Source organism: Rhinolophus ferrumequinum, chromosome 8, assembly GCF_004115265.2.
Source record: "Rhinolophus ferrumequinum isolate MPI-CBG mRhiFer1 chromosome 8, mRhiFer1_v1.p, whole genome shotgun sequence".
Taxonomy (NCBI): domain Eukaryota; kingdom Metazoa; phylum Chordata; class Mammalia; order Chiroptera; family Rhinolophidae; genus Rhinolophus; species Rhinolophus ferrumequinum.
Window position 1 is genome coordinate 58,241,631 of NC_046291.1, and position 24,477 is coordinate 58,266,107.

A 24,477-nucleotide genomic window follows, 5' to 3' on the forward strand; every position below is an offset into this window, starting at 1 on the left:
ATGTGCCAGCTGTCAGCCCGCCTGACAGTTCCAGGACCGGGCGGGGTGCGCGCCGCTGATTGGGGGTGTGTGTGCCTGTGACCAATTGCTGGTGCCAAAGCCTAGCGCGAAGTCAGACTGCAAACAACCATTGCTTCCTTTGTATCCTCACGTGTTTGAGGACAGATTGGAGGGGAAGGGGCTGTCACATGGTGAGTTAATATTAAATGAAGCATGTCTTCCTGCCAGATATGCTAATATCACCTTGCTAAGCCATTGGGTAAACAGTAATGAGAACAGGTAGTTCTGCAAGAGATGGGGGGAGCCTGAAAATAACCTTCGTCTTGGTTAACAGGGAAAGCTTAGCGTGGGTGCTAGTTTAGCTTCTGAAGTGGGAAACCCCTTTGATGTAGTTTCCTACGAGTGTTCCCCCAACTCAGTGTCTTTTCTGAAAATCTGATCGCAGAAAAGCCCTAAAGAGAAGAGAAAAACTCCAGAAATTAAACGTTAAGGAAAAGTCGACTTTGTAACTAATGAATGGGAGCTGTACAGTTTCCCTGATTTAAGAGTAGAGAAGTCATTTTTCCCTGGAACATGACAGGCGTTTCCTTAGAAGCAAGTCACAGCATGTTTATTCATCAGAGACCATGCGAACATTGGCAGTTGTCTAGGGGAAACATGGAAAAGTCTCAAAGCAACATGACTAATATAAAAGATATGTAGTATAATGGGTACATAGAGGAAACTTTGTAGTGTATGAATTAATTCTTTCATTTTGTTACAAATACCATAGTTATCTTCTCCCCTCTGCAATAGCCCTATTTCTATTGATTTCCGTTGCTGTTCTTTCCCCCGTTCTTTCATTGTTTAGATATTATCTTAAGTTCTTCCTTACATTCTCAAATTAGTTTGTATGAGTAAAGAAATACATTGATAGAAAGATTAATCATAAAAGCATGAGCCTCTAAATGGAGCTGCAGAGTTATGTACATTGAAGATGAGACAGCTTTCAGGAATACTGAAATGTATTCGGGTACTGCAAAAGAAGACAGAATTAAATAGGTTGATTTGAAAATTGATTAGGTCAAAATGCTAAAAAAACAAAACAAAACAACAAACTAAGCATGTGCACATACACAGGATGCACTTATGGGTGTTCATTCAGAAATCAGTTAATACTTTTGAGTAAAATAGCCAGGTGAGACCAGATAGCTCTGAGATGACGGTATGGTAAGCACTTTCTAGTGACAAGCACAACTATAGTTAAGATACTTCAGATTTTACTTTTGAGAATTTAAAGATTAAACTAGTAAGTTTTTTGCTTCAAAAGAATGTACAAAACAAACTTGCTTTATCTAATTTCTCAAATATGAAGAAAATATTTTAAAGGAATTTTGCCCTCCCCTTTCAAATTTAAGAAGGGACATCTGGCATAATACTTCAACATCTTGTCTAAAAAAACCTACTGTATCATTTTAGTTTACATTCTACTCAGAGAAGTTAATCAATATTTGAAAAGTGTAAGCCAAAAAAACTCACTTCGCTACTTTATCTGTCTTCTTTCACTTGTCTGTCTTGTCCCTTAGTGTATTCCAAGGGCCTATTACATGATATTTATTGCATATTCCCTATTGCTTTTGTTCTTTTTCTCAAAAATCCAGAACAGTAAAAAGGTTTTAATTGTGAAAAAATGATCCTAGATGCAGGTATTGGGAGGTGGCAGGAAGCAATCTCCATACAATCAATCAACATGTTATAATAAATTATTAGGTTTGGGAAGTCAAATCCTTGCTATGAAAGTATCTAAATCATTACTCACTACTCTAATAGCCTATGAGGCCTACTTTCATCCTTATCCTTGTATATTACTGCTCTAAAGAATCCCTGTAATTTTCCAAGTCTTACATTGTTGTAACAGGTCATTTTAAAGAAATTTAGTGAAACTCTCTATTGTACAAATGACAGTCTGGAGCCCAGAGACTGGGCAAAAAATTTTGCTGAAGTCCCATAGCAAATTAGGGGCAAAACCTGAAGGAAAACCTAGGACTACTTCATTGTATTAATTGCTTTTAATCCTGTTCTAACCACAATATGATACATTTAAATTTCAGAGTCCTCTTGGGTACCTTAGCTTTAGAGCTAAGTGCTTGTGTTTTTTACTTGCCCATTCAGATATGCTAAAAAACAAAACAAAACAAAAACAAAAACAAAAAACCACACACACACGCAAAAACCCCCCCAAACCTCTGAAATTTAAATGTTAACAGTGTAGTTGACCTTGCTTTGAGGGACCTTAATGTTTTTTGATTCAACAGTTTTTCAGGAATGGTCAGGAGAAAAAAAGCCTACTACTTCATAATTTTGGAGGGATGGAGTTAATTGAAAGGGTAATAAAAATTAAGGAATGATTTAGCAGCTGTTTTCTTAAGCTTTTATTTGGATGCTTTATTGGTTCTAAAGTTCACTGATTGTATAAAGGGAGTTCTTGGTAGCTAAAATTTATTGACTACTTGGAAGTTGTATGCCTTAGCTGAGGTTTTAACGTGAAAATTACCTGGAGATCTTTAATACAAATACGTATGCTATCACATGCCTTACCTATTCTGATTTTACCTGGCATGGGACAAGGGCATGGAGAGGTTTAAAGTGCTGCTCAGGTGATTCTAATATGCAACCACATCAGAGAACCTTTGATTACATAGATATCAACAGGTGAGATGGAGGTGAAGCCATAAAAGGAATGGAGGCTACTATTAATCATTTTTAGGGAACTCAAGATCCTAACTTCCAGTGTTATTTTGACTTTTTAAATTAAAGATCCTTTGATGTGCTTTACAGTATTATTATTTAAAAATATTTTTTGCTACTCCTTTCTGAGGAAGTATAAACTCTGTGATACAATCGTGGAAACTGAGGCTGAAAGAACGTAATTAAAATACTCAAGGCCACACAACTCTAAGGGATGAAAGAGTAATAGAAACTAGGCCTATTGTCACCCAGTGTGTTTGGTACCATGGATTATACGAATGGCTGAAGAATGTTTTTATTTAAAGGGGCTTTACAAATGCCTTGATTTTATAAATGACTTCATTTTTAAAAAAAATCATGTTTGTATTTTTGAAAAAACTCCTACAGATTTCTAACGCATATGAAGAAACCCCATACCTAGCATTTAAAAGGAACTTCAATATTTAGTTTATTTCTTCAAGATAATATTTAACATTTTCATGCGTTTGGGATGATTTAATAAGTCATAGTAAACTGAAAGCCTTCTTTTGTCATATGACAGTCTATATTCATTTCTGCTATTAGGCAGCTATTAAAGTTATTTATAGTGTAATTTCAAAAAATTTTAATTACCAAATAAGAAAAATAAACTTGTTAAGATGCTGAACTTTTTGTTCAAAGTCTGATTTTCTCTGAGTGTGTTAGAGGGCAATTGAATAACATTATGACCTTACTTTATTGTTGAAATGCCAAGTTTATTTATATAATAATAAATGCCAAGATTCATGTTATTGATACAACTTCTTTCATTTAATTATTAGTCAAAACTTTTGAGTCCTTATTTTGTGTAAAATGTGCTTTTCTAGGTACTAGGAGATTGGCTTCTGATCTTGAGAGCTTTACTAAAATTATCTGTAACTATGCAGGAAAAAAAACTAAGGGATGTGATAGTGTAGAAATGGGACTTTGATGCTAACTTCAAAACATTATGATTATGCTTAGAATTTAAAGTGCAATAGTCTACTTCACTGGTGAGCAAACTATGACCAGAAGGTCGAAATGGGCCCTCTACCTGCTTTTTTTATTTTTCAAATTTTTTTCTGTGTTAAATACACATAATGTAAAATTTACCATCTTAACCATTTGTAAATGTACAGTAGAGTAGTATTAAGTACATTTATATTATTATGCAACTATAACCACCATCTATCTCCAGAACGCTTTTCATCTTGCAAAACTGAAACTCTGTACCCATTAAACATAACTTCCCTTCTCCTCTACCCCCCAACCCCTGGAAATCAGGATTCTACTTTCTGTCTCTATGATTTCGACCACTCTAGGTACCTCAGGTAAATGGAATCAAATAGCCTTTGTCTTTTTGTGACTGGCTTATTTTACTTAGCATAATGTCCTCAAGGTTCATCCATGTTGTATCGCATATCAAAATTTCCTTCCATTTTAAGGCTGAACAATAATATTTTATTGCATGAATATATCACATTTTGCTTATCCGTTTGTCTGTCAGTGGACACATAGGTTGCTTCCGTATTTTGCCTGCTGTGAAGAATGCTGTTAGAAACATGGGTGTACAAATATCTCTTTGAGAACTTGCTTTCAATTCTTTTGGGTATATAGCAAGAAGTGGAATTGCTGGATCATATGGTTGTTCTATTTTTAATTTTTTGAGGATCGCCATACTGTTTTCCACAGCAGCTGGACTGTTTTACAGTCCTAAGAACAGTGCACAAGGGTTACAATTTTTACACATCCTCACCAACCCTTGTTATGTCTGTTTTTTTTTTTTCTTTTTTTGATAGTAGCCATCCTAATGAGTGTGAGGTGGGATCTCATTGTAGTTTTTTTTTTTTTTTTTTTTTATTTTTAATTTATTGGGGTGACAATTGTTAGTAGAATTACATAGATTTCAGTTGTGCAATTCTGTATCACATCATCCATAAATCACACTGTGTGTTCACCACCCAGAGTCAGCTCCCCTTCCATCACCGTACATTTGATCCCCCTCACCCTCATCCCCCACCCCCCAACCCCCTTACGCTCTGGTTCATTGTAGTTTTGATTTTCACTTCCTTAATGATTAGTGATCTTGAGCATCATTTCATGTCCTTATTGTCCATTCATATATCTTCTTTTGAGAAATGTCTATTCAAGTTCTGTGCCTATTTTTCAATCGAGTTGTTAGCTTTTTTGGTTGTTGAATTTCAGGAGTTCTTCATATATTTTGAATATTAATCTCTTATCCTCTACTGTTTTTGCAAAGAGTTTTATTGGCACGTAGCTATAACTACCCATTTGCATGTTGTCTAAGGCTGCTTTCACGTTATAATTAAGTAGGCCAGACAGAGAATATATGGCCTGCAAAGCTTAAAATAGTTGCCCTTTGCTCATGCAGAGAAAAAGTTGGCTGACCCCCTGGCCTAACTTATAAAATTGGTAAATGAAATAGTATTTATTTAATTCAAATGTATTTATTGGGGGGGGTACGTCTAAGTATTGAACTTAAAAATAAATTGGAACAAAATGTTTGATATTGTTTACATAAAGCACTATATCTTACAGTGAGAAATTTTGCTCAGTGGTGATTAGTAATATATATTTTTTCAAGTGAATGCTTAGGCTTGACCTTTTGGTAAGCACTGTAACATTTATAAGATATTGGAATATATTTTAAAGAGAAGTTGTAAACTTCTGTGCTGGAGAAAGTTTCATGAAAAATGATGTATGGTTAAGATGTTTAGAAACAGATGTGCCTAGGAGCTGGACCAAAGGTGGAAGGAGTTCCTATTTAGTTTTTTGAGTCTGTACCTATTTTGTGAGTTAAGTCAAACTGTCTTTCCAGCAAGCATTTTAGTTGTTGTTAAAGATATTTCATATCTTTAAGCTTCTAGTGTACTGTTAGTATGATAGTTATTGTAAGATCTTTTTTTTTGATGACTGCTTTGCTAAATGTTTTTCCCATCTGTCATAGTAAAAACAAACTCAAAGTATGGGAGAAAGAAGTTTCCCATGACTATTTATAAAGGGCCGAATGTCTTTAGTTTTACATACAAACTTCATAGCTGAGAAATGAATCCCTTGGAAAAGGCTCTCAAAGACTGACTAGCTTTTACAAAAATTCTAGAGTAAACTCTTTCGGGTTTTTTTTTTTTCCCCATGTAGTTTAAGTTCTCAGTTCTGTTTATAAATTTCAGTAAGTTAAACTATTTCTTGACTTTAGACATAAAAATGTTATAGAATTAAATTGTAGAGTCATTTGACAAGGAAAGTGCTTTGATTGGGATTCTCAGTATTAAGACAGCAAAAAATGCAAAGGCAAGAAAAATAGTTTAAGCTCAACTCATAGAAATCTGAAAACTTATTATTACTGTTTGTAACTTTTAACACATTTTAAATAGTTATAAACCTTTACAAAGATCAGAATTTCCAAGTTCCGTAGGCAATGAGTGAAGGCATTTGAGATTCCAACACATGTGGTGCCCTGTGATAGGCAATATCCCGATTACATCTGTGTCGTTTCATAGCTCAGGGATACACCTCAGAGGCAGACCTTCAGGAATTTAGTGGGAAGAAACTGAGTCAGTTTTTAAACTGCCTACTCACTAGAAAAAAAAAGATGTAGCCCTGTTAAGGCTTTCAGGTTTGTGGTTGGTGAGGTGGTGAGAATGGAGGTGCTAGGAGAGCAGGGAGAATTACCTCTGAATCCCTCATTTTAATTCCCTCTAGTTATTCTTGTTCCTTCCCTATTGGGACCCCCCTCCTACCCCAATGGCATCAGAGTTTTGGAAATAATATAAACAATTACTTAAAAAAAAAAGTATGGAAAGTATGGGTTAATAGGACAGAGGGTTGCCTTTGTAAAATTGCCTCATACTTAAATTACTTTGTATAGAATTAAGAGTGAAAATACCAAAATTTGTGGGGTTTTATTTTTGAAAATACTGGTAATCATAGTAGTCAGAGACGAGCCTCTGAAATGGGGTTAAAAAAAAGAACCTGAGTTATAATAGTTTAGGTCCAAAATATGGTTTTGCCTATAAAATAATGATTCTGATTTTCTTGTATGGTGTATAGGTTGACTTTTAAATAGGGTTGAATGCCAAAAGCATCAGAATATCTTTTTAAAATGATAGGGTTATTGGGAAAAGCGCATTATTTCTCAATGTAGTAACTACTTGGAGGGATTAACACCAAGCACTATGTATGTATTCTGGTGTGTTTGTTAAAATTAAATACACTGTTTCACTTTGTAGCCTAACATTACATCTTCTGTACTTACACCAAGATATATTTGTAAGAAAGTAGAGTCTAGATAACTCAAACCTAGGTCTTTGAGAATTTTTGTCTCTTTAACCTGCACACATGCTATTATTTCTGGAGAAATGGAAGTGAGGAAGTATTAGTTGAGCCCAAAGGGAGTTGTGTGACAGGAGCCAGAGTGGTAACAGCTGCTACAGTCATGTATCATTTCAGATGTGCTGGAAAAACAGGAAATTGAGTTGCTACATCTGAAAATGGCAACCACCCTGCCATTTGCAGGTCTGATGGATGTGCCTTAGTTTCTTGGCCAATTGAGACTAAGATAATTACAACAGCCATTGAATTTATTTTCTCCTTTGTGCTAAAGTGATGTAAATTATATACAAAGTGGAAATGTCAGAGAGAGGAGCAACCATTTGCTTCTCTTTCATGCCTATTAGTCAAGTATCACTGCTTTAATAGAACTAGGAAAGAGACAGGGTCACTGTCTTAAATAACGTACCTGTATTTTATGATCTGAAATAGTTCCCATTATTCTCAGGTGTGCATTATTCAGTTGTTAGTTGACAGTACAATTCCTGCGCCAAGTGGTGAAGGGTCATTTAATTTTCACAGAAGTGGTGTGCCAGGTTACGGGAGTTGTTTCTTCCCATCTTTTGTTCCTACATAATATGCCCACTCACAGGGAGCAGAGAGATGCTTTAATTTAAAGCAAAAATTGTTTTTGTTATGCTTCAGAAGAGCAAAGCTGAAAGTGTGAAGAGAAGGATGTTAGCAGGTGAAAAGAAACTAATTTTTAAATTTTCTGTTGTGATCCTATGCTGCCAGCCTTCCACCTTCAGTTTTCTCTTTCTCTAGAAGAAGGCAAGTTTTACTGACATAGTTTATTACCTGTGAACTTTTTTAGCCCTTTTAGGAAATTCTCGTGAAAACTATTTAACAGTAGTGATCTGAAAGGGGAAATATACTGATTTTTAACCCCCTTACATTTTAACTGAGGCAATTTTTGCATTTAGAACTATTAGAACCTGTCTGAAAAGAGCAATGTCTCAGAATAATTCATACCGTCTGTGATTCTACATGTGTGTAGAAATACATAGGAAGTTCATTCTTAGATGATGCTAAGAAAATTAATTCACAAAGTTTGTGCTGGTATCATGAAGCCTAGAAACATGTTTCTGAAAAACTTGCTTCCCTGGTTATAAGTGGTTAGCCTTGACTTTATTTAGAGGTGTTTTTAGAATTTTCTAATCAAATTTAGGATTTCATATACATAGTTGGGGTTGTGACACTTTGGAATTTTCAGTTTTTTTGTGATCACAATTATTTAGGACAATAAGCAGGTTTTGCAAGCTTGAATTAGTAGCAATTTTAAAAATTATCCGAAAGTGTTGAGTGAATATTTGCTATAATTTTTGGCAACCCAAATCCATTTTGTTTTTGTATTTTATCTTCCAGATGTTAGTATCTTCCAGATATTAAGCATATCAAAAGTTGAAGTTGGCAGTAATGAATATTTAAAGATCATGAATTTGGGGGCATTCGCAATTTCCTTATGTCATGGTAAAACCTAGGCAAGGTAGAGACCAAATTTCTGGAACCCCACAGATAATGGTTTGAATCCAGAGATACCACAAATACCATTGGTATTAAAGGACCAGCCTTGGAGCTCCAAGAAACGATATGCCACGCTGAAGGCATACAGAGGATCGGAGGCAGGGAGCAATGCTGGGCTGAATTTCCAGTGGCCATCTTTTACTACCTATTGGTTTTCACAGGGTATTTCACAAAACTTCCTGTCAAGAAGCAATTTTTTAAAATTCTGGCACTTAGCCATTTTGATTTAATAGTTAAAGGCTGTCTAGAATGCCTTCCTCTCTGGATCAAACCTAGTCAAAGCCTCTTTATTGTGATGATCGCATGATTACGTGACTGGGGAGGAACCTGTGTCCCTGAGGGGCTGAGCTGTCGTGCATGGCTTTCCACACATTCTCTCTTTGACACTAGGAATATTTCCTCAGAATGATGCTCCCAACACAGCCCTATAGTAAACATTCTTGTAGAAATGGAAGGAGAGTGAGTGAGAAAAAGAGGGGAGTGCTTAGGAGTTGAGAATGGAGGTTTTTATATTCCTGAATCCTAGAGAACCAAGCAATTTAAATTTAACACTGCTAATGAGAAACAGTTTTCACTGATACATGAGCATATGCATTTTAAATTCTAAAATTGGCTATGGCAAGGCAGAAAAATGTTTTAAAGTGTTGTTTTAAAAATAAAATGGGAAAATTGGGAGAAAAGGTAATACCCTGTAGATATGCAATTTAATTTTTTTGTTTTATATTTAGATACATTAAGTATATCTCAGTTGTGTATGTAATACTCATGTACTCCCTTTCATTGAGCCCTGTGTGATCTGCTTATGTTTTTACATTACTGCTTCATGGAAAAAAAAAAGATTAATTTCATAGGTTGTGAAGGGGAAATTTTTCCTGGATTTTTTCCTTTTTTTGGTTAGCCAAGTAGATGCATGCTGTGCTAAATGTAGAGATAATTAAATGTTTTATTTGGGGATACAGATGAAGAAAGGAACAAGAAAATGGGCAAAATATATTCAGTGAATGGAAGAATGAAAAACAGCAGTCTCTGATGGTGGAAGAAAAGGTGGGCCGTGCTAACTGCTAGACTGGGATGGCACTAAGCTAGCATTTTGAGGTTTGAAGACGTTAATCTCTTATGTTCAATTGGTAACTCTGGTACCATTAGTTTGTGAAACACTTCTGTGATCTTAGGTTATAAGAAGTATTTTCTACGAAAGTCCATGTATCATCACTTCAAAAGTACCATATTGCTTTTTGGGGGGAACAACTCCATCCAAAATTAAATTGATAATTATGCTAATGGCAGTAATTCTTTGCAATGGTGTTTATAGGTGACATCATTTATTCATTATTTTAAAATAGACAATATATTCAAATTGCACAAAATTCAAAAGAGAAACATGACAAAATAGTGAGAGATCACCCTTCTTCTGTCCCTCGGTTACTGTCACTCAGGTTTTCTCCCCAGGGGAATCAGTGTAACCAGTTCTTAAAAATTCTGGTAGGATAGTTTTACCCATGCTGTCCAATGGAAATACAATGCAAACTACAAATGTGATTTAAAATTTTCTAGGAGCTACACCGAAAATTTCAATTTAAATGAAATAGTGAATGATGCAATGGTTAATATGATTCTAGTTCTACAAAACAAGAATGTTGTTTTTAATAAAAAGTATTTTGCACTGAGTCATATTTGAAATTTAGATTAATTACATAATATTTGAATTTAAATTCTTAATCATACTGGCCACATCTCCTGTGCTGAAGAGCCTTAGGTAGCTATTGGCTACCATATTGGACAGTGTATTTCCTTAAACTCAGGAGCAGGTGGCTGTATGCATGTATATAGTTTCTCCTTCTTTTATACCCAGTTAGTGCTGCTGCTTTGTATCGTGCTTTTTTACTTAACAATATAACTTCCATTTTATTACATAAAGGACTCTATTGTTTCCCTGGTTTGTATTGTCTTTGTAGGGTTGAATCATGATTTATATAACCAGTCCCCTGTTGTTGGATACTTGAATTTATCTCCCCACCCCCTTTTTGCTATTTATTAAGTGGTCAGTTTTAGCATCTTTCATGCAATTTATAATCTGTGCTAATAGTCTTTCCTGGTATGTTTGATTAAATTAAATAGACTGTGAAATCCTGAAAAGCAGAGACCATATTCTTGACTACTACTTCTGTGTGTACTGCTGGGTTTAATTTAATTTCCTGCACATAATTAGATACCTAATGATCAATTAGTGGATAGGTATTATTTGAATTTGTGTGAACTTGAGCAAGAGGTTAGAGTTGGGAATGGAGACGAGCAAATTACTTGTCTACTAGAGTAGTAGAAGCTCTAGAAGTGGTTGGCCAAAGTATTGAACTGAGTATTGAGAATTCATTTTTGCAGCCATTACCCAATGAATTGTTGTTAAGCCACCATTTACTACTACACCATTAAAAGGCTTGTAGTAAATCTCTCAGCGCTCTATTATAAAATTCCATTCTTGGTTTGAAATTCTCCTTTAGCATATTCCCTGCAGTGGTATTTATAAAAAGAATATGCATTTCAATAGTAGTATAAGTGAAAATTCTGAGTAATGTAATTTCCATCTCAAACTTAGAGAAAAAAAGAAGTCTGGCCATCATGGGCAGGGTTTTTAACAGGACACAAGTGCTATATTATTATTTATAGCCTAAATATTCCTATTTGAATAATGATAGAGTAACATATAATTTATCAAATAAGTTACAGGTTTTGAGAGTGAAGCAGTTATTCATTAGTTAATGCATATGAATTCTAATCATTTGTGTCAAGCCCCTGAAATCTAAATTGTCAAGAGTCTTGCATTTTGATTGGGTCCTCCTATTGGTAGAAGAAATTAGCCTTTTGATGTGAACAATAATGGCTGAAGAATAAGACCGAATAATAAAGTGTATTTTCTTCCAGCTCATGAAAGAGAAAGAAGATTGAGAACTTAGAGGTATCAGGAATGGAAGAAATTAAATTGTCGAATAGGCACCTAGGAAAGAAAAATCAGTAAGCATGCTCATTCTCTCAGGTGCTTTTTTTTTGGGGAGTTACACTTCATATCGGGTACAAAACTGCACATACTGTTGTAGAAAACAAGTTTGTCCAATTTTTTGAAGAATGTTTTTGACAACAGTTGAGATTTTACATTGTCCCCAAATAAGATGAAATTCTAAGCCACAATTCATCAGGGGGAAAAAAAAGCTTAAAAAAATGATCATTTAATGTATGGGCAGGTGATATAGCATTCCAGAAAACATTTTAAGTGAGCCAAACACTCTTCATTTAACTCTGCAGTCTACCTTACAATTGTCGGATGCGATGAATCAGTACACTTGGCTCTTGGGCATTTAACAGCATTGGTTTTGGTTTCAAATAAAACTGGTCCAGCCAGAAGTCAGAATAGCACTCAACAGGCAGCTGTTGCAGAAGGGACTTGGAGACAGAAAACCTGGAATTGAATCTGTGCTCTGCCTTTCTCTGTCTTAGGTGCTTTCTTTCCCCTTATTAGGCGTCGGTTTTCTCTGTGGTGGAAGAAGATAATTATACAGAATGAAAGTGTGGAAATAATAGCAGCAGGTATCAGGCATTCAGTTTATGTTAGGTAAAATTTAAATATTATCTACTTTGTTAGAAAACTTCCTTTTGTAATGCTGGCATCATTATTATACTAATTGGAAACCAAGGAATGAGGGAACACACACCCTGTTCTCATTTTTCTCTCCCAGGAAATGGAAGATGGGGTTGGTTTTCTTCATAAGTCCACTGTGAAAGTCCCCTGTGCCAGATGCAGGGAAAGTTGTTCCTAGAACGCTGAATACAAAAATGGGTACTAATCTTAATGAAAATCGCATTTCCTTTTTAGGGGAGAAAAATGCCCCCTCTGAGGTTAGGAATATGCTACCAAGGTGATTGCAATTATGATTGTTTCCTCACTTCACCAATTGTGGAGACTGCCTTACCTTTTAATATTCCACTTTTCTGTACAGTGAGAGTAACTCTAACTGCATTTTGATTGTGTTAGGACTGATATTCATTGACTGAAAATTTTCCATTGTAATGTCATGCACAATAACATTATTGTTCAGGAGAGGGAGTGGGAATTTGAGACACTATTCTAATCATAGTCTACCATATATTGAAGAGAACTTTTCTTTTTAACATGTAGATTAAACACAGATCTTCTACCCCTTGTAATAAAAAATATGAGACATTATGTTTTACCATAAATACTGTAGAATTAAGTGGCAATCTAGAAACTAATTTTAGTTATTGATAAGAGGAAGAGGAATCTATAACTCTTGACTCCCTCATCCTTAAGGGTGACTGTGACTGTATCATTTAATACCAGGAGATGAGTGGGCAGCATTTGTCCCAGGCTATGTGAAGTGTAACTCTTCTGGTCTGTTGGCAGCATGATGGCATAGCCTAAAAATTAACCCTACACACCTTCCACTGCCAGCCTTTATTAGAACAAATACAGTTAGTCTTGTTTGTTTGTGTTTTCCTGGATTCTCTCTTTTTTTTTTTTTTGTAATGGAATATTTTCTATATTCTTGCAGGTAAGTTTTGGTGTCAAAAAAAGAAAAGACCAATTTAAGATGTCTTAACAAAATTAAGATCTACTTTTTCTTAGTAAGTATAATGAAAATTTTCAGGCAGAATGTGTACAGACTTTGCATTTGGAGGTTTTTTTTTTTTTGAGCATGAAGGTATTCCTAGTAAATTTACTTTTAAATAATGCGTTTTATGAAATAGTGTGTAAAATAATATGGAGCCTAATTGTTTCAGAGGTTGAATGAATATTTGTAAATTCATTCAAATTTCCACTAATTTAAAAAGACCTGGGTCACAGTAATTTAAGAACAATGGGCGGTGGTGGCTTGTATGACTGGACAGACAGGCGATGAGCGTTTATTGAACACTGGCGCTCTGTTAAATGGGTGACATGTGCTACTGCATTTAATAGTCAAAGACCACTCTGTAAAGTAGATGTGGTTGTCATCCCCATTGTGCGCAAGAGGAAACTGAGGCTATAGTGTAAGTTGTCCAGCATCACATGGTCAGGCATCGACAGATCTAAGAGTGGAACCCAGATGTCATCTAAAATCCCTTTGACGACTTTGCATTCTGCTCCGCCCTCCCCCCCAAAACTCCCAGGTGTAGCAAAGCCAATATAATAATAAATAGTAGGAGTGACATTAAATAGGACTAAACTTTTTGCTATTTTTTTATTTTATTTTCTTACTTTACAAAATTGATATGCTTATGACAATGTACTGGAAAGCAATAGGCATTATAAAGAAAAATAATCTTTGTCTAGGCTACTTGGAGATTAACAATGGTTAGTTAACATGATTTGCATTTTAGCATTTACTAAGGTGCATTCTGAATAAGATACAAGTTGATGTTTTCTATAAGAACAACTTTCATGGTCAAATAATATTTGGGAAAGTCTGGGTTAAATAAATTAAACTGTTATCTTCTCTTAAGGGTTTCTCCGGGATTTTAGTGTGCTAATATGCATGACTGCCAAAATGGAAACATGGAAAGTACCATTTTCCCAATTTATTTATTTATATCTTAAAACCACTGTTCTTTCAGATATAGTTTAGGTAATGCCATGGGTAGAATATATCCTAGACTTTTAAATAAGCATTTCAGTTTTTAATTACATGTACTATTTTTATAGTCCTTTTATCCAGGATTATATTATAGGTTGATTCAGTTATTTAAAGCTCGTTTAAAAATGCTTTTTGAAATAGTTGTGTAACAAACCATATGAGTATCTTTGTTTGTGTTTCTTTTCTTTTTTTTTTCCCCCTAACCTTTCATCTGGTTGTTAAACATTTGTTCTGTTTCCAGTGAAATCATTAACCAAGATAGGGTAGGAGTTTTAGGTTTGAGTGAATGTGATTCCAGAACTGAAAGACTGCAAAGACTGCAGCAGTGAGGAAACCAGCCCCAGTGTTTGTTATAGCTAGAAACTGTGAAAGCCATTACCAGTTTCAAAGAAATGTGTGTGGGATGGCTCAGTGACTTGCCATCAGGGAGAGACATGCCAAAGAAAAGGACATTCTTAGGGGAAATAGGAGTAGCCAGCTATTAGAATGAGCTGAGAAGTTAGGTGTCAGAGTGTGTAATTACCTGCTTGCTTTGGAAGTATACATTTCCTCAAGTGCAGCCTGCATGGTCCGCAGGCCAGGCCTGCCTCCTCGCAAAAGCACTGGGGAAGCCTGGAGGCCTGTGGAGTTCTGGTTCTTAATCTTTGCTGTGGTCAAGGAGAGTAAGAGAGGGCTGGGATTCCCGGCTCTGTTGAGCGGTGAAGAAACTGGGCTTGTGGATAGGTATGGATTTTGAGAAGGAGGAGTTTTACACTTGGATTAGCTGAGGAAGATTGGGTTTGAAGCTACTTAATAGATAACCCATTGTAACAACAAGAATAAGATATCTTCCTGGAAGAATCAATAGTTCCTTAATTTTTTTCTTCATTCAACAGATACTTATTGAAAACTAACTATGTATTGGGCTGGCCAGTGGCAGCTAATTGTATTGAAAATATTACTGTACAGTACGTGGAAATCATATTCATGGAATAAAATCACTTTGGCTGGAATGAAAACATGATTCAATCTTATTAAAAATACACATCTTTGAACAACCTCCAAGGCAGTGTAAACAATACTCTCTCTGTTTTAAAATAAGGACAGTCCAAATCTCTGAAATGCCAGTTACTGTTGCAGTTTCAAATACTTTTTTTTTGTCTTGGTTAACATTATGTGTAGTTCCTCAGATGTCTTAATGAACCTTTTCAGAATGTCTGTGTGCATATAGCACTTGTAAATGTGGATGTGCCCTCTCCCTACCCTCCTTGAACTTTTCCCTGAGATTAGTTCTTCTCATTGGACTATGGGAAGTTGTTAGCATTGACTTAGTTAGAACCGAGTATCAAAACTATCTTTCTGAGCCTGGACTTATTTATGGCAAGACTAGACAATGCTGCCCTCAGTGGGGCAGTGGATTGCGAGGTCTGGTGAGGTGCCAAAAGGAAAATTCCTAAAGGGAATATCCAGCCCAGGAGGCCTGAGGATCATTGCTATAGCAGCAAGAGGTGGTTGGCTCTGGCCTGTTCCTTCTGTGCTTGGGGCTCCCAGGGCCCCCAGCTCAGCAGGCACAGGGCAGAGCTGCCAGTTTGACATCAGGCAACAGTGGAGGGTATTCTTCATCTCTCCACACTCCAGCAGTCACCGTTGTTGCATTAAATTTGTGACCTATCTACATGAAGTGATAGGAATAGTCTAAGTCACAGGCTTGGCGTTGCAGGGAGACCTGGTGTTGAATCCTGGCTCAGCCATTGTACAGCTAGGAAATTTTGGACAAATTAACCTCTTTGCATCAGTTTTCTCTTGTCATTTCTTAAATCTGAAAATGAAGGTACCTATCTCATAGGCTCATGCCTGGGATTAATTGGAAGTACTTATATGTAAAACCATGAAATATTGACAGAGTAGTAAAGCCCATTGACTATGATGTTAATTTCATAATTAAATGTCTGTAGCTAAATTATTCAAGTTTTTGAACATCAGTCATATGAAAAGTTCACAAGATTGATTTAAGCTGCCCACTCTCGGTTTCTGTGATAGTAATTGATATTTGGTTAAGGATCATTGTTTCCCAAATATAAATAATGCTGTTTTGTAACTCATGAGTTCATAGAATGTGATTCTCCGTAAGCAGGTTTTCTGGCCCTTTACAATCATTGGAAAAGGCTCTGTCTACCTGGTAAGATGTGGAGATAGTGAGCATACAATGCGTATATTGTCAACCTTTATTCCTTTTTCCTCTAGGAAAGAAAATAACCAACTAGCCAAATCTGTTCTTTCACTGGACTTTATTGTTTGTAATGGTTCCTAATGAAAACACCTTGTCTTTGAGACTACAGGACTATCCCCTCATGTATAAGAAGACTAGATTTTTATTTTGTACCTTTCACAGCTCGGGTTACATCCCTTTTTTCAGGAAACTGTAGTAGCAGAATACAGACGGGAGCCTCTGTGTATGACCGCTACGTGGTCTCATACTTCCCATATCTGTAAACCATAGATAGGCCCTTTACATAAAAAATTATGTGTAAAATGAGAACCACTTACAAATTGTTTGTTGCTAATACATGAAGTGATTCGGTTGAATAGGTTATGCATTTCTTTTTGCAATTCTTGATGAGGTTAGTTCTTTTGACAGCACAAATTCTCTTGGGTATGGAACATGAGGTGACATCTGCATGAAGGTGTTCTTGCTCATCGAGCCTGTTGGTGCCAGCTTCACGTCACGCCAGTTTCATTTCCACATGGGTACTTATCGAATTAAAAATTGTCAGTTCCATTTCTGAAGGAAGCCCGATTATTACCTTGGTTATAAGGCAAACAGCTGCATTTTTTTTTCTTGTTAAGGTGTCCCAACCAGGTTACCACTGGGCATAAATTATTGAAAATTGGAGAGAACCCTCAAGGTCATGGAGAAAGCACGTATGATCATGAAGAGGGTAGTCCACTGTCGTGTGTTCACATTTTGCACTGGTGTGTTTTCTAATGAATGCAACCATTCTTATTCAAACTAGCTGTTATTTGAACAGTATGAATACTTGTCACACATTATTATTTTGTGATTTCAGAGAAGTAGGCAATTTTAAAGATTTGTCAAGCATCATTGAGTTTCCTGACAATACTTGTATATTTTATGAAAATAACAGCATTTTGCTCTTTGCACTAAGCTTTTCCAAATAGAGAGTTTATGAAATTAAAAATACACACACACACATATATATATATATATATTAATATATATATATATTAAGGGCAAAATGAACTGTTCCTCCTTCTCCACCTCCCCTGATAATTAAACAAAAACCTTTAAAAATCTTCCATCTTTTAAAGTCAAGGATGCACTTTAAATGAGAGTCAGTGAAAACCTGGCCTCTGGCTTATAAACAGTAGAAACATATCAAGTTTCTGAACAGTTGTTTCCTTCTCTACTTAATATTCACTTTCTGTTTGACACTTTGGCACATTTCTTGACCTTGCTGAGTCTTCATTGCATTTTTCAGCTTTCAGTTTGATAAAAAAAAAAAAAAAAAAAAAAAAATCACTTTCTACGTTGTCAAACCTTGATGGCTCCCAGTCAATGGGGGAAAATGATTGTGATTATTTTAAATTTGTGTTTCTTAGATCATTCATGATGTTTGGAAAATGCTTAAAATGTTTGGTTTTCATTTGCTTTTCTCTTAAAAATTAACTTCATGCTCTTTTTTAAATTTTTAAATATTTCTTTTTTAAAATTACAATTGACATACAATATTAGTTTCAGGTATACAACAAACAGTGATTAAATTCATACCCTTAATCTTTGTTTCTATAGTCATCTTTCTCTTACAGATTTTGTAAAATACTCTTAATATATACTTTGCTTTTAATATATAAAACATACTGACTTTTTATGTCTTATGTTCTAAATATTTTCCTAGTTTTATTATTTATCATGCAGCTTTATTTATGAAAGCCTTTTTAACATTCTATTTTCAGCAGTATCAGTATCAACTGGGAACTTGATAGAAATGTAGATTCTCAGACCCACTCCAGAACTAATTAATCAGAACGTCTAAGAATGGAGCCAAGCCGTCCATTTTAATATGCTGTCCAGGTGATTCTGCTGCATGGGAATGGCTGAGAACCACTGGTCTAGTGGATGAAGATCAATTTGGAATCATACAGTTTAAAATTCCACATTAGTCCTTTACTCCAGTGTGATTTTGGGTTAGTTCCATATATGTTTAAGTTTAGATATCCTCATCTGTAATATGGATTGTTACGAGAATGATCTGTATTATAAGCAAATGGTGTAGATTCTAAGTGGCTATTATATTATTACAAGGGCTGAAGAAGTATACGGTTTGAGGACTAGATAGAAGTGGTGGTGTCTGGGGGAAAGGAAGGAGAGTAAGGGGTATTGCTGGTTTTGATGGGTTCTACACAATGGGTGATACCAAGAAGGGCATAAAAATTCCTCGTGTGGGATGGCAAGGATAAACGCTTTCAGTCTTGTTCAGGTTGGTACCTTTCAGGTGGGTAGACACAATAGCCTATTCATAGGGAAATCCATGAATTCTATCGTGACAATATGTGTAGAATTAAATTATTACAGTTCCATTGTTATATTGAATGAAATAAAAACTTCTGTCATATTTCTCTAGTTTAAAAAAATCTCACAGCAGCGTTCTAAGAAATTGAGGGAAGGACAACTAGACTATAAAAGTGATATAAGGATTAATATCTTCATTCAAATGGTAAAGGTTAATTTGTGTATGATACAGAAGTAAATAAATACATAAAACCTTATCAGTTGTTGGGAAACTGGAAAAATGTTAATTTGCTCAACCTATTGGTAAATTGCTTTGTGCCAGAAAAACTAGGCTAAGTCGTGGGCACAAAATGATGAACAAGATGTTGATTTGGCTCGTGAGCAGTTCACGACTGGGTGGTAGAAATAGCCAAGTGATGTGATCCTATCGACGGCAAGGCTAGGAATAAGGGCCGATGTGAATGACTGTGAGACCCCCAAGGCTCCAGGGAAGAGAGCACTCTTGAGCTGTTCTTGAAGGACAAGTGTCCAGCTCCAGGGGAGGCATGTATGAAATGCTGTAAGAACTTACTCCGTGATTAGTTCTGCTTGAATGCACCAGGCATCTTACAGTGAAGGTGACTTGAAGGATGAGTGGAAGTTGCCACACCAGGAAAGGAAGCCGGATATTACAGATGGAGGCACAAACACACCAGAGTGCCCTGAGTATTGGAGAAAGGGGAGTAGTCTGTCCCGTGGGAGTGAAGCACGTACGTAGGTTGGGCAGGGGCAGGTGAGGCCACACATGAAGTGGGGCCCAATTGTGCAAGTTCTCCTAATGCTATGGTGGACTGAAAGATGTTTTTAAGAAGATACTTTGTTTTGTTTTTGTATAAAAGTATTTTATGTCAGTTGGTGCTAGGTCTTTAGCTCTTCTCTCTCTCTCTCTTTTTTTCTCTCTCTCTGTCTCTCTCTCTCTCTCCCTCTTTCATAACCTATGCCATTGCACTCATATCAGATAAGGAATTTAGGTTAGGAGATCAGAAAAATGTTCATGTTACAAGTTCATGTCCCTGTAACACCATTTTAGTGGCGGTCCTATTCAGCCATTCCCTGCATTAAACACTTTCAACCTGTAGGTTCAAAAGTTGGTTAGTTGATCCTGACAGAGCCTCTTCTACCAGTGGGTGTGGCCTGGAATTATTCTTGCTGCCTGAAGCTCCCTTGCTAAGTGTGCTCTCAACATCCGCATACCCAGGTCTTCCCCACTGAGCCCGTAGATTTTTCTTATGCCTCACTGGAATCCTGCCCTGAACTTCTGGTAATTTGGCTGGTTCCTGACTCCTGGCTAGCTAATCTTTTCTTTGTGGGCCTGGATTTCTGTGGTCTCAGTAACCAGCTGTGAACCTGTTATGGCTCAGAGAGACCCACTGGGAACCCTGACCACGTCCCTAACCTGACTTTGACACGTACCACAAGTGCCTTGAGACGTTGGCTATTGTGTTTTATCTACCAGGTGATATCCCTCTATTATAGTGTAGATACCCTTTAGAACTGATATTGAACCTATGCTTAGCAACTTTTGGGGGTTATTTTCACTTTTGGTCACATGCTGGTTAGCCTTTTTTGTGCCAGCACCAGTCAGCCTGCTATTGACTTTTACCCTGAGAGGAATATTTGTGTATTGCAAGGATTATAAATTGTTAAATCCTGTGGGCTCTTACAACATAACATCTTTTAAAATGTCCATTTCTTGGTGTTCTAGTTTAGGCCTGGGCTATTTCAATAGCCCCTTCTTGCCCCTAGGTTTCATTTTTTAAGATTTAATATACGACATGGATATTTCTAAACGTTAAGTCAATTCATATCAAACTCCCCTGCTCTCCCAAAAAAGTCTTAGCTGACTGTACAGTCAAGCCAAACTCTAATTGGCATTGGAAATGCATGGATGCCTGGCCCTAACTTTCCTTTCTGGCCTCATCTCTCCCCATCTCTTTCCACCTACATTTTATTTCAGACCTGGGAGACAGACTGTGGCGTCTTCTGAATACTGGAGAATTTCATCCTCCTTGCTTTGGTCTAGTGATTCTTCAGTGTGGAATTCTACTGGCCCAACTCGCTGCCCAGAGGAATCCACACATTTTTCAAGGCCCAGTTCCAAATTCCACCTTCTCCTTGAACCTTTTATAGATCCTTGAGCCAGACATATCTCTTCTTTCCTTTTGCTTTCATGGTACTTTGCCTCTAACTGTGTCAGAGCATGCATTACTGTCTGTCTGTTGTTTTTCGTTTTGTTTTTATAAGCTGTTTTCTCACGAAGTTGTTAGCGTCTTAAGAGCAAGATTTATTCTTTTTATCCACAGTAGCACTTGCTCACATATTTTTTCCATATGGGTTTTCAGTGATTGCTTTGTCCGTATTAGGATTTTGATGGCCTAGGAAACTGCTTCTTGCAAAGAGAGGCACAGTGGAAGAATTTGTGTTTGTCTAATAGTTGCCTATTTCTTCTAGCTCTTTCTTTCTCTTCCTCTTGTACATGTCTGAGACATCTGGGTAGATGCTTGTGAATGCTTAAGGCTGTGTGAAAAGGAATGGTTTAGGAATGAGAACGCTCCTCAGGGACCTTTAACTAATTAGGGTGCTTAGTAATGCTTTGTTTGAAATTTGCTTGAAAATAGATGACAGTCCTTATCATTTCTTGATATTATTAATACCAAGTACTGTGACAGCACTTTTACGTACACTGGCCCAGCTAATCCTCCCAACAACCCCATGGGGTTCATGTTGTACTCCTTTTTACGCAGGAGGAAACAATGAGGCTCATATAGTTGTTTTGTTTTTTGAAGGGATAGAACCAGGTTCTTATATCAGGTCTGTCTGATTCCAAAGCCCACATTCTTCATCACTGTGCTCTCCTTTACCTGAACATTTTGGAAAGGATCCATTTCTGACCATACCTTCCTACTATGGAGATGAAATCAAGTTCAGCTTCAGAATCAGCTCACAGTAGACAAAGTGATATCAGTGTGTACTCTTCTTCAAACTAGTGCTTATCAGCTTGTAGATAATGAAAATATCAACAGGGTAAATTAACCTATCAAATTGAATTGTAAATAAGAGAAGTTAAAAGTGCAAATATTTGTTTAAACACGTGTATGTCGTGTGTAGTCAGTCAATAGACATACACAAAGAATTAATTGATTCTGGCGCTTCCTCTTTGTTGTATGATTAGAGGTCAGTAATTAAGAGAGCCGGTTGCAGGGTGGTGGAAGATTTCAGGGGACAAGGAGAATTCATACAGTTTTCTAGAGTTGGGGGTGATTTACTTTCAAATGAAGAAAAAGCTGTGAACTGAGATAATTTTTTCATGCATGTATGCCTAGTTTTTGTTTACATGCTGTTTGGAAGTTTTTGTTGTTTGTTTTTTGTTGTTGTTTGTTTTGTGTTTTCTCCTCTTTATGTTTAACCAGGTAGAACTTCCTGTGAAGGATCTTTTGTGCTCAGAACTTTTGAATCAAGGCATCATTGTGGGAAAAACAGGATCAGCAAAAGGGATACCTGTTTTCATTCCATTGAGATAAAAGTGAATGGAAAATTGTTAGATGTTATTTATTCAATTAACATTTGGTGAGCACTTACTATATTCCCGACTCTCTGTTAGGACTGAGGATAAGACAGACCCCATGACTTTCTCAGAGACATCTCAGCAGATAGTAAAGACCTTTGAATTTTACATATGACAACGAGTAATAATACAGAAATTGACTGTATATTAAAACCTTATCAGATGCTAGGTCTTATGCTAAGTGTGTTAAACATATTAGAACATTTTGTCTTTGTAACAACCTTGTGTGAGAATTATTATCTTTGTGATTGTTTACCAGATGGAAAAAAAAAGCAAAAAAACAAAGAACCTGAGACAATGAGAGATGAAGCAAGTTCTCCAAGGTCATACTTGGTACCTTATTACTGTGATCCATCCATTCAAAATATCCATGATTTTAGTGTGGACCATGTGAAAGACTTTCTTTAGAGATTAGTTTTCTAAAACTTCTTTAAAAATATCATTCCATCAGCCTGTTCTGATTTTGCCACATAGACTTTGCTCTGAATCCAAGACGTGCCAGTTTTTTATTGGGTAACCTTGGGCAAATTACTTAACTTCTCAGAGCCTCTGTTTCCTTGACCATAAAATGTGGATTAAGACACATTTTGCATGGGTGTGTACAGCATACTGTAGTTGGGCCCTAAAATTTTAGTACCCATTCTTTTTCCTCTTTTACTTCTCCATAAAATGAATCAAAATAAACGTGTGATCATATTTAAAAAGATAGTTCTGAATTTTTCAGGTTGAGCACTAACAATTTTCTTCTAAACAACTTGAGGAGGTACCAGCAGCCCAGTAAGTTCAGTTATGGCATAGCTAAGTAAACGTTGGACTTGGAATTGGAAGTTCTGTGCTTAGTTTGCTACTTTGTTGTCTATTTCTTATTTTAAGAGGGATGAAAATGCTTCCACTTAATAATTAGCTTATGATTTTTTACAACTTGATGTTTCAACGGGCTACCAGTTTTGCAGTCAGGCAAAGAGAAATAACACCCTCGATGTTCCATTTGGATGATGGGAGTCAGTTACATAATAGGAATAAAGCTGTTCTATCTCTTTAGCTAAACTAAGCAGGCATGACTGTAGATAAAATATTTCTTCTCTGATAAGCTGCTTTACTGCCAGTTTGACTTTATAATTTTGTAACATTTGGTTACCCCCTTGAAGTCTTCTGCAAGTTCACCGTTGTTTATCCAGTAGTTAGAGTAAATGGACGACTACAAAATCTTTCTTGTTGATTAAACAATGTCATATAACAGTGTGGATTTTCTTTAGGGTACTACTCTGTTTAGCTGTGCTAAAAAACCAGATTTAAAGTAGCAACTGACTAGATATGTGTAATACTGTATTAAATTAATGTTTCCGTGTACATCAATACATTTGATGATATACCTGTTGAATCCTAATTAGAAGTATATGTTACTTTCTAAAATATAATTCTGGGAAAGTTGTTTAAAAATCAGTTTTTAAAATTTGGAAATTTAATTTTCAGTCTTATGTACTGAAAGAAGTTGCCTTTTACAGGAATCATTGGTGAAACCTTTGGTGGGTGAATAATCAAGCTTTAATTTATTTGACTTTGCATAAATTAACTTTATTTGGTTATGCCATATTTATGATGAAAATGCAAAAAAAAAGACTGGTTCTATCTATCTTAGTATACAACAGGTTGCAACTGCATAATGATACTTAATCAATGGCTTTCTTTTTATAAGGTTCATTCTATATTAGAATAAAATCAAGGCCATACTTTTTAACAAAATCAACAAAAATTTTCAAGTGTTTACTATAAGCTAACCATTGCACCAAGGGCTTAACCAACTCAGAGATGGGTGCTATGATACTTGTTTCACTACGGGAGAAATTCAGGCAAGAGAGAGATTTGGAAGGTGGTTGGAGCAGCAGTATGGACCTGTTCATATTTACTTAACCACTAGTGTACCATTGCTTCTATAGTATTACAAAGTGTTCACCTTTTATGAAGAGTTTTTTTTGTTTAAATGAAATTTACATTTAATATTTTATTCTAGAATATGAGGAGATAATAGACATAAAGTAAGGAGATTATACAACCTTAGGAAGATAGGGATGATGTATGCCTTACCTCCTTTTCTACATATATGACGAATGCCTAGCACACAGTAGGCCAGTTAATTCATT

General features: G+C 36.1%; 1 protein-coding gene across 1 annotated transcript in view; it reads left to right on the forward strand.

The window, feature by feature from the left end:
- Positions 1-24,477, forward strand: part of LOC117025559 (translation initiation factor IF-2-like) — a 38,255-nt gene that overhangs the window by 1,721 nt on the left and 12,057 nt on the right. The gene's annotated exons all lie outside the window — the stretch shown is intronic.